General features: G+C 41.5%; 1 long non-coding RNA gene across 1 annotated transcript; it reads left to right on the forward strand.

The window, feature by feature from the left end:
- Window positions 1-1,086: 1,086 nt before the first annotated feature.
- On the forward strand, window positions 1,087-8,758 carry LOC307199980. The gene is made up of 3 exons (XR_013832281.1): window positions 1,087-1,321; window positions 1,665-1,821; window positions 7,526-8,758. It is a non-coding gene; the product is annotated as an uncharacterized lncRNA (long non-coding RNA).
- Window positions 8,759-10,800: the final 2,042 nt, after the last annotated feature.

A 10,800-nucleotide genomic window follows, 5' to 3' on the forward strand; every position in this document is an offset into this window, starting at 1 on the left:
AATCTGTAGCAGTGCTAAGTTGGGTTTTAATCAGGCCTCAGTCCCTCTCTTTTGAGATGTTAGACCTGCCTAGGCAGCCATGAAAGATTCTTGTAGAAAAGCCTTACTTTAATAAAAACCTAGCTTTGCCTTGAGCACAATCCCTAGCTTTTCCTGTGTCTCTGTCATTTCCAGCCCTGTAATCTCCTGCTACCAAGCCAGGGTTTTGCGTCTTCCCTTCCTAGAGCAAGGCAGACAGCTGGAAGGCCTAGTTAGCAATGCCACAAAAGAAAAAGGTAAGCTGGGGTGGGCAGAGGACACTGCCTAACTAATGACAAAACAACCATTGCCAATGTAAGCCAAGGGCAGAAGGAGCAGCTGTCACCCCCACCGTCATCACAATGGATGGCGGGGGAGTAGAGAAGTGGGGAGATGAAGGCAACTGGGGGGGGGGGCACACAGCGTGAGTTGTCCTGGACCCTCCCAGAGGGAGGAGCAGGTTGAGGGTGTTAAGGATAATGGTTCAATTTTCTGAAATGGGAAAGTTTGCTTATGTTGAATTGCTGTGTATTTTTAGCGTGGGGTTTTTCCTTTGGCAGTAGCTCTCTCATTTATTTAAAAAAATTATTTAATCATTTTTTTTGATACAAACAACAACCGCAAAAGACACATACAACAAATACCATAATAACACTAATAACACAATTTGACAATTCAGATTTGAATACACTGATATACCTATGACTGCACCTTTTTTAACAATATTTTCCCACCTCTCTCTCCTCCCCCCGCTTCCCACCACTATCTGCCTTATCGCTTAAATATTCATTCCAGATTTCTTCATATTTATCCATTCTTATTTTGCGTCGACATGCAATTCATTCGTATGTAGCTAATCTTGTCCATATTATCGATCCATGTGCTCAATGGAATCTTTTTGCGGCTCTTCCAATTCATCAAAACAAGTTTTTTTGCTTCTAATATAGCACGGTACATCCATTTTTTTTTTGACCCCTTGAAATCTCCCATGTTTCTGGAATATAATTTAGAATTCAATTCAATTCTCCTAAATAATAATTTCTTTTTATTATTCTTGCTAGTAGCTCTCTCATGTGGTTGGCTGACTGTGAGTCACATGAGTGAGGCATTCCATTCTGTTGTGACTGTTCATCAAGTAACTGTTGTTTTTAACTGTTCTTCTCTCTCTGTGTGTGACAGAGAATGGCTGATGAAAGTGGTTTCTCTGGATGATGTTGAAGCAGTGTGTGTTGGTGTGGTTTGTCTGGGGTGAAGATCCCTAAATGTTAATAAGGAAAAACCTGTGCTCTCTATAAACAACAAAGTGAGTAAGCATGAGATTGTAATTAAATTATTCTCAGTTATATGTTTATGAAAGTAAAGATCTTTTGAATGTCTGGATATTGCAGATCATCAATATACATACACAACAGAGGGTGCTGGATGATATGGGATCTGTTACAATGTTGCCCTTCATTTCATGCTTTTGTTGAGTTAACAGATGCTTAACGCTTGGGGCTGCTAAGCCCAGGGTTAGCAGACACAGCATAGGTAATATGCTGTAATATGCTATTTTCTCCCAGTGCATCTAAGACACATTCAAATGTCCTACCTCTGGAAGGAAATAAAAAACCTAATATACTCTTTCCTGATCCTTTTCTTTTCAGATTAAGAAGCTTTAACTGGATTGTGTTGATCCTACGAAGTGAAGTAGGTACAGAGGATTTTCTCTGTTATATTACTGGTAACAGAAGTTTACAAAGCCAGCCATCTCTCGTGTTCCTCTGTGACATTTCTTAAATGCGCAGTGGTGAATTATAAAAGGTATTGTTCAGATCCAAATCATCTCAGAGGTGTTTGTTCTCTGCTAATGTCCTGTTTTCCAGACGGCTAAGCCTGGTGCCAATTTGGAGCTCGCTTTTCCATCAGATATTGATTCAGAAATTCTGTGGCTTTTTTTGTTTTCTTGATTCTTTTTTTTATTCAAGCTTAGTGACCTCCATAAGCTTTATATGTCTTTTCATGAGCAACGGTGGTAGGCCTAAGGTATACATCCTTAGAATAACAGGAGTACCAAGAGAGAAGCCTCAAAAGGAAACTCAGTGCTGTTAAGCATGCAGGGGTTTTGACTCCTCACCCTGTCTGGCCTGCATGTTTCTGATCTCCAAAATACAGTGTGAAATCTAATGAAAAGAATCTCTCTTTCAAAATTTCCAGTTGACCTAGAAATGTTTTGGGAACAGTGATACGTGCATTCCCCAGCTTTCCTGGGCTGAAGAACAAGTTGAAAGAGGAACAAAAGGCAAAAAGTAGCCTGGCTGTTGAAATAAGTGGCAGGAATTAACAACCATACATTTTAATTTAAAGCCCACCAAGTTCCAAGGCTTCAATTTTGAGTGAATGCTGAAGTCCATTAAAAAAAATGGGCTGAGATAGACATACAATAAATGATTTGAACATGCTGTCAGCCGATTATTCCCCCCTTTAATGTTTTCCTGCAGATATAAAATATAACAATTCACTCCCACCCCAGATGCATAGAACTATATTTAAAACAATAGCTCATCTCATCATTTAATTCAACTGGTTATTGAGTTTCTGTGTCAATCATTAATGCTTTTTTTAAAAAAGGAAATAATTTTTTTTTGCACAAATTCATGGAGGGTAAGGCTGTCAAAGACACATAAGCATTGCCATTTCACAGAAAGTTAACACCTAGCCAGACTGGAAAATGTCTTACTTTGGTTCAAAAAGGGTCCCTGCTGTCAAAGCTGCTTTTCTGCTGGGAGGAAATCTCTGTTCTTTCCCAACTTCTCTGGTTCTTTCCCTACCCTCTCCTTTCTAAAGAAACAGTGAACACATAAACATTGCCGTTTTATTTATTCCTAGCACCTAAGTGACTACCTTGCAATTGGGAGGAATGGCTACAGCAATGTTAAAGCATCTACTTTGCATGCACATGGTCCCTAGTTTTGGGGTAGGTCTGGGAATGTCCCCTGTTGAAACACTGGAAAGCTGCTGCGAATCAGTGTAGGCAATACTGTGTGAAGTGGACCAATGGCCAAACTTGGTATAAGGCAGCTTCCTGTGCTCCCTATTGCACAAATAGTGCCCCATCAGCTTATTTCTTTTGGAATGGGGGAGGAACCACATTTGTTGACTAGACAGACCAAATGATCGCTTGTGAGTTGCATGAGAGGTAGGGCTTTTAGCCTAGAGTTGTGCAAAAGCTACCAGCCAAGAGCAGCATATTATGGTGGTTCTTCATGTGTATCCAGCCTCATTCACATTCAGGTGAGTGGCACAGCCCAGTGGAACTTAGTAATGAGTGGGTCCCATTGAAAATGGCAGGATTTCAATTAGTAGTGACCAAGGAAACCAATGGACTAAGTCATGACCAGGCTAACTTACAGTGCAATCCCATATAACAGACCCTCCAAGTGTCCCTATATTTCCAGAAGCCACCCCGATTTCTGATTTGATCCTGGACCATCCTGCTTTTCCTGAGGACGTCCCTATGTTCATCAGAAAAATGTTGGAGGGTGTGGTTAAAGGTGAAGGGACCCCTGACCATAAGGTCCAGTCGCGGCCGACTCTGGGGTTGCAGCGCTCATCTTGCTTTATTGGCCGAGGGAGCTGGTGTACAGCTTCCGGGTGATGTGGCCAGAATGACTAAGCCGCTTCTGGCGAACCAGAGCAGTGCACGGAAACGCCGTTTACCTTCCCGTCAGAGCGGTACCTATTTATCTACTTGCACTTTGACGTGCTTTCGAACTGCTAGGTTGGCAGGAGCAGGGACCGAGCAATGGGAGCTCACCCCGTTGCGGGGATTCAAACCACCGACCTTCTGATCGGCAAGTCCTAGGCTCTGTGGTTTATCCCACAGCGCCACCCGCGTCCCTTGGAGGGTGTGGTAGGACATCCCTATTTTCATTGGAGAAATGTTGGTGGGTATGGACTTATTCAACCCCTGAGTCATCTGAAGGCAGCCCAGTATAGGGAAGTTTTAAAATGTTTATTGTTTCATTATGTTTTTATATATGTTGGAAGCCACCCAGAGTGGCTGGGGCAACCCAGTCAGATACGCGGATATAAATAATAAATTATTATTGTTGGAGGGTATGAAATAAACCATGTCTACTCAGAAGTAAGTTTCATTGGATCCAATGGGCTTTATTCCCAGCTGAGTGTGGGTTAGATTGAAGCATTATTCTGTGGATCACTGGGATTTTGCCGTGACTAACTTTGACTAAATTAGAGGGGACAAACTCTTTTCCCGGTGTTAAGGTTTCGTAAAGCTGACAAAGTCTTCCCTTTCTATTGAGCTCATTAAGGCATCGTACAAAAATGGCATATCTGTTGTCACGCTCTTCTATTCTTGAATGACAAGGTAAATTACGTTTGCTTCTCCCCCACCTTCCTTCTTTCCGTACTACCTAATAATACTTCAGCCTCCACAACGGGTATTTTTACAAGATGCAGCATGTCTTTTAACAATAGGATTCCAAAACAAATGTGACGAAAATGACAATGACACTCTGATGACTCAGAGGGTCCTCTCTTGGGCTAGAGACAGATGTAATATGTCTATAAAAGGAGGGGGCTCACCATCCATTATTCAGCTATGCTCCAAACTTGCCTTCACAATGGAAGTGTCGGATGAGCATCCCAGCCTGTCAGTATTGAACCTTCCCACTTGGGTTGCATTCTGTTCATTCTATTTCCCCGATGCTTCCCTAACTCTTCATTTCTATCTTATATTTGAGCTTTCACACAGTGTAAAAGCCACTTTGGAGATATAGCTGAATATAGCACTTGTTTAGCACTCATTTCCATGTAATTTGCTTCTGGAGAAAACATGTTTGAAGCTAACACAGAAATGCACTATAGTCTTCTGTATTTCCAGAAGGGGCATTTATGTCATGCAGAATCATAGAATTTTATAGTTGGAAGGGACCCAAGGGTCATCCACTCTACCCCCTGCAATGCAGGAATCTCAACTAAAGCATCCATGACAAAGGGCCATCCAACCTCTGCTTAAAAACATCCAAGAAAGGAGAGCCCACAGCCTCCCCATGGAGACCATTCCACTGTTGAACAGCTCTTACTGTCAGAAAGTTTTTCCTGAGGTTTAGTCTGAATCTCCTTTCTTGCAACTTGAAGCCAGTGGTTCAAGTCCTACCCTCCAGGACAGGAGAAAACAAGCTTGCTGCATCTTCTCCGTAACAGCTCTTAAGATATTTGAAGAGGGCTATCATCTCTCCTCTCAGTCTTCTCTTTTCCAGGCTAAACATGCCCAACTCCCTCAACAATTCCTCATAGGGGTTGGTTTCCAGATCCTTGATCAGCTTGATAAACATGCCATGAAATCCCCTTTTACCTTTAGCCTTGTTCCCACATGGCGGGGTGGGACCGGGACCTTTGGTCCACCAGATGTTCCTGAACTAAATCTCCCATCAACTCCAGGCAGCAAGGTCAAAGCTGATGGGATTTATCATTCAACAAAAATGGAGGGCCAAAAATTGCTGATGCCTGCCCTAATGTCAGGCATGGTTCAGCTGCCAGTCAGCACGGAGACTCAGAAACAAGCAGTAAAATTGATTTTTTTAATTCTGGGAATAAAACAGAGAAACCGGTGAGCAAGACAAGCCCTGGTATAGCATTTGCCAGAACTGACAATCTGTGCCTCTCACTTCCCCTTAAGTCTCCTCCTTGGCAGGTTGTTATCTAAGCAGACTTAATCTCAAGGAGGGGACCCGTACACCCCTCTGCACATGTTGTTCTGCTACATGTAACAGTCTCCATGCCTTTGGAGACAAGGCAGGAAGGGAGCTGAATACAGTAGACTGGAAGGCTCCTGTGAATCTGTTGCAGCCTCAGTCCCCACCTCCTCCTCAGCTCCCTGTCCTATGTCTGCAGTGTTTTCTTCTTCCTCCCTCTCACTGAAGCCTGTTGCTTTTTCAGCATCTAACCATTCTGTCCTTCCTTTCATTGTCCCACCACCACTCCCCTGGCTCTCAGCCTTCTGAGTCTTCCCTAGGAGGCTCTCCAGCTGGAGTCTCCCAGCAGTCCTCATCATCCAGCCAGTCCCTGACACCTAAAGAGATGCTCAGTGTAAATCCAGGATCCCTGAAACAAAGATACTGAAACAAGATTCTCCAGCTTCGCCATTTAGGAAGTGGCTTGAATGCTCTTGCTTCAATACTGGCAGCTACAGCAGGGCCCACTAACAGCAATTGTAACATGGTGTCCCCAGATGTTTTGGACTACAACTCCCATCACCTTTGCCCATTGGCTGTGGTGACAGGGGCTGATGGGAGCTGAAGTCCAAAATAGCCAAAGGGCACCAGGTAGAGGAAAGTTGGGCTAGAAAAACATGGCCATTACTAGTTTAGAAGGATTGTGTTTTTTTAGAAAATTGGCTATGTGAGAAAGAGAGACAGAGAGAAGTCTCTCTGAATTTTTTTTGTTTATGGTTTTTCCCTTCCTTCGCTCCCTGTTTTTAAAAAAGAGGGCTGTTGGCTTTCTGCTACTTTTCCACACCCTCTAGTACATAAATAGGTGCACCTGCAACTCGTCAGCTCTCAATCATTTCTTTGAATAAACCACATGCTTTTCTCAGGATTTGGCTGACATCCTGCATATTTTAGGTCACTGGATATAGGCCTATCTTTCTCATCCGCTTTTGTTGCAAAAATTAAGCCACCGGTGGATTTGGGAAAAGAAGACGAATGCAGGTTTGCTTTGATGGAGATGTTTTGGAACACTTGCCAGGCTCCATGTATTGATCTGGTGAGAGCAGACCCGAGAGTTTCTGTCTTCCCCTTCAAGAAGCTAATTCTATCAAATCAAAACAGCACAGAATCCTGTAATAACAACAAGGCAGAAGAGGATATTTTGTAATATAATAACTCTGTCTGTACGTTTGAAGCAGAACAAGTGTTTTTCTGGCTCCCCACGGTCATAATAAAGAAAGGCAAGTTGAAGAGTCCAGGATAATTATTTAGCCATCGTAAATATTTATGAAGAGCAGTGTGTTATGTGCAACTTAAAGTGGAGTTGACAATTGCAGCGTTCATCATCTCATTTCACATTGGCTAAAAATAGTTAAAACTTTTTTTCTCCCTGAAGAAAAGAAAAACGTTAATCCCAAAGATGTCTTTGGCTAAGTGAAAGGGCTTTCAAAGATAAGAAGAATAGAATAAAATAAAAGCAAAACAGAAAGCAAAATCCTGCACGGTTTTAATATCAAGGGAATAGCTACCGAGGTGTTATTGTTGTTCTGTTCTTGTTTCGCTAAAGTATTTTATATAACAAGTCTGATACAAATTCCATACTGGTTACGAGATTTGATTTTCAAATTCTGGCTTTCCCTTTGAGCCCATACCAGCTGAGCAGAAAGCCAGATGTTTGCAGCTGCAAGGAGAACTGGTGCTGATGGGGTGTGATGGGGAAATGTGGAGACCAGTAGTGTTTGCACTTCGATCCAACTCCTGAATCTTGGATCTCTCTTTTGCCTCTTTCCCAGTGCTACAGTCCTATCTCCCATAGACAAAACTGATCTGAAGCTTTGGTCCTAGCACTGCACCCAAAATCAACAAAACTTTACTCCACATTCACCATCATTCCTCTTCCACCTTGTACAATGTATTTCTATGGAAAGCATCTAATTTTTAACCCAAGGCTAAGAGGAGTGGTTTTGGAAAGACTGAAGAAATAAATAGGATTTCCACCAGGAAGGCTTATTTCATAACCACTGTTTGCTGACAGATGCTGAGTTCATGATAAGAAGACTGCATTTGTCACAGATTTTCTATGCAACTCATTTCATATAAGCATGCTAACCCGTAATACTAGGGTTGCCATATTTTAAATAGTGAAAATCTGGACACAAAGGTTCTTGAGCTTTTCTTGGGCAAAGCTGTTGAGCCAAAATCTAGACTTCTGACATGGGCTGTCATACATCCAGATTTATACAGACATCTCAGTGATTTCCAACCAGACACCGTTTCCAATAGGCTATGGGAACCCTATACCACACTATGCACATGCCCACTGCAAGAGCATTCATTGAACATGTGGAAGAGAGCCTGAACATCTGTAAAGGGCTAGTCTTATTACTATAAAGAAACAGTATGATCTGAATCTAAGAAAAGAGACCTACAATGGAATCCTAACCAAGCTTATTTAGAAGTATGTCCTGTTTAGTTCAATGGGGCCCAGGTAAGTGGGATTTTAGGATGATCCCCCATTCCTCAGCTGTTACATATAATTAGTATTTTTTTAAAAGTAATTTTCATACTGGATTAACTACAAGGGAATATTTCTCAGCTATGCTCCACTGAAATAAATGCAGGAGAATTTCCTACTGGATTGTTTGTGTCCCAAGATCTTTGCTAATCAGCTCCGATGGCATTTAAAATAGATGGATGTGTACTGTTTATATTGAAACAAGACGTTTTAAGGAATTTATGGCCAAGGTTTGAGTTCCGTATTGATACATGCTGTGTTTTTCTATTTCTAAATTTCTTTAAAAATATATATTTTAAGATTTATGGAGTTTAGATATAAACGTATCAACAGAGTTTGAGGTGTGTGGTTTAAAGAATTTTGGGGATTACAGATGTATACTTATTGCAGAAAAAACGTAATGTTATTTTTCATTGTATTTATGTGGCCCATTGCTAGTGTTTATAGCTCCTGAAGGAGACCTTGTACTCTGAAATGCATTGCGCACAATAAATAATTCTTGCACCAGTGAGCACCAAAGTCTTCCTTCCTCCTCCTTTTTTTGCATTGTTGTTTTCTAGTTGACTCAACTTTCTTTGGTTTTCAGAGACTGAGGATTCTAATTTGGCTACTTTAGGGAACGGGTTGCCCCCTGTAACTTTTTTCTATTTCTGCATATTTTAGGGTTCACCTGGGGTTGGGGGAGAACTTCTGTTCAGTTCATATTTAAAAAATGAATTTATCAAATTCACCCTTGCTGAAACAATATGAGAACCGAAACATAGTCATCCGAATTCTGTGATGCAGTTCTCCAACTCACCAAGGTTTACAAAAAATGCATATATTAGGTAGGATTGTGCCTAAATATAACACAGAAAATGCATTATATTAGGGGAAATGACTTGCAAAAATGTGTACATTTATCAAAACTGCATATAAAAATTTATTAGCAGAAAATTCACATTAAATTGATGAAGAATTTTCATGAAGGGTTGTAAGAAGAAAATTCACATATTGCTGCAGAAATGAGCAGAACTGAATTTAAGACCAGGAAAAAATAAGTAACCAAGAGAACTGAAATTGACAGATCCATCTACCCCAAGGTTTGCATGAATGTGCTGCTACCTCCTCGTTCTTTCTCAGTGGCCCTATTTCGGCTCTGATTTTGGCTGCACTCAACCACCCGAGTTTGCTATTAAAAGGAATGATAGATACTGATAGTTGTGCTCTGCTTTCTGGATGTTATGCCTTCTGCAGAGGTAATTTAAAATCCTGCTTTAAAGTGCACATTTTCACTTAGCATGCATTTTAATATTCCGAGAGGCATGAAAAAGCATCAGTTTAAGATTGCCAATGTTTCGGTATGAAATGCATTTGGGAATGCTGAGATATGAAAGGCATTTATTTTCGGCGCGGAAACCGTAATGTAGCAAGGCAGATATGCTGCTGAGATGAAAAGTGGCTCTATAGAAGCGCAGCACAAGGAGAACCTCGGAAGGTGCTTGTCCACAGAGTTGTTTTATGTTCCTGCTCTGAGTGCCACTGAGTTAACAGCACAGCAGATGACTGCAAAGCAATGTAAATTGTCCTTGTAGCTCAGTTACGGAAGCAACAGTCTCTGCGCGAGAACAGGAAGAGAGAAATACTTCCCAATTAGATAAAATGGCAGCCAGATGCCATGCACATCCTCGTGGCATGGGCAGGTAACAGTGGTGTGAATCATATAATAGATATATCAAAGGAAGTAACGGGGGGAGGATACAAAAGGCACCCAATATCTTCCCTACTGGTGAAGTTGTCAGAGGTGTGAGAGATCAGTTTAGTCATGGGTTGTTGTGAGGAAATTGCTCTTGTTTGATGTTCCCCAAGCAGTTCATGCAGTTTCCTAGGAAACATGCTTTCTCACTTAAAACCTAATTCTTTTGCATTGCTGGATCACGAGTCACTCCAACTTTCCCTCACTTTCCTTTACCTATTAAAATGTCCTCAGCAGGTATCTGCAGAAATCCACTGAATGGCATAGATTTATTAGCCTTCATAACCCAATCCTTATTAACTTTTAACCCTACCACCCCAATAATCTGAAGGGTTTTTTTGTTTTTCAAGGTAGGGGGGAGATGACAACTAGACTGGCAAAACTGCTTAAATCTTTTATCCTCTAGAAGAACAATGTGTGTTGCCACATGGTGCAACGTTACCTTTTATGTTGCAGATGAATATTACTGCCTACTTTTCTGCGATGTTACTGCCTACTGACTGCATGTGAATAATTTCCCTCTCTATTTCTCAAGAGCAGCTATCTTCAGCCTGGTGTCCTCCACCTGTGTAGGATTTTATGAGCCCTAAGCTAGGTCAGGGATAATGAGAGGATGACACTAGTGTGGAGAAGAGATTATATGGAACAATACGCTTCCCCTCTCTGTTGCTTCACCAGAAAAGCAGAATCCACCTAGATTTTTATAGGTGCCAATCCTGTCCCATTTTATCTACCTGTTTCTCCATAGCCTTCCTTACTGTGGTTAGCTGACCTTGGCTCATTGTATATTCATCTCCATGTACTGGAGAAGAATGGGG

This window comes from Podarcis cretensis (assembly GCF_951804945.1).
Source record: "Podarcis cretensis genome assembly, chromosome: 12".
Classification (NCBI taxonomy): domain Eukaryota; kingdom Metazoa; phylum Chordata; class Lepidosauria; order Squamata; family Lacertidae; genus Podarcis; species Podarcis cretensis.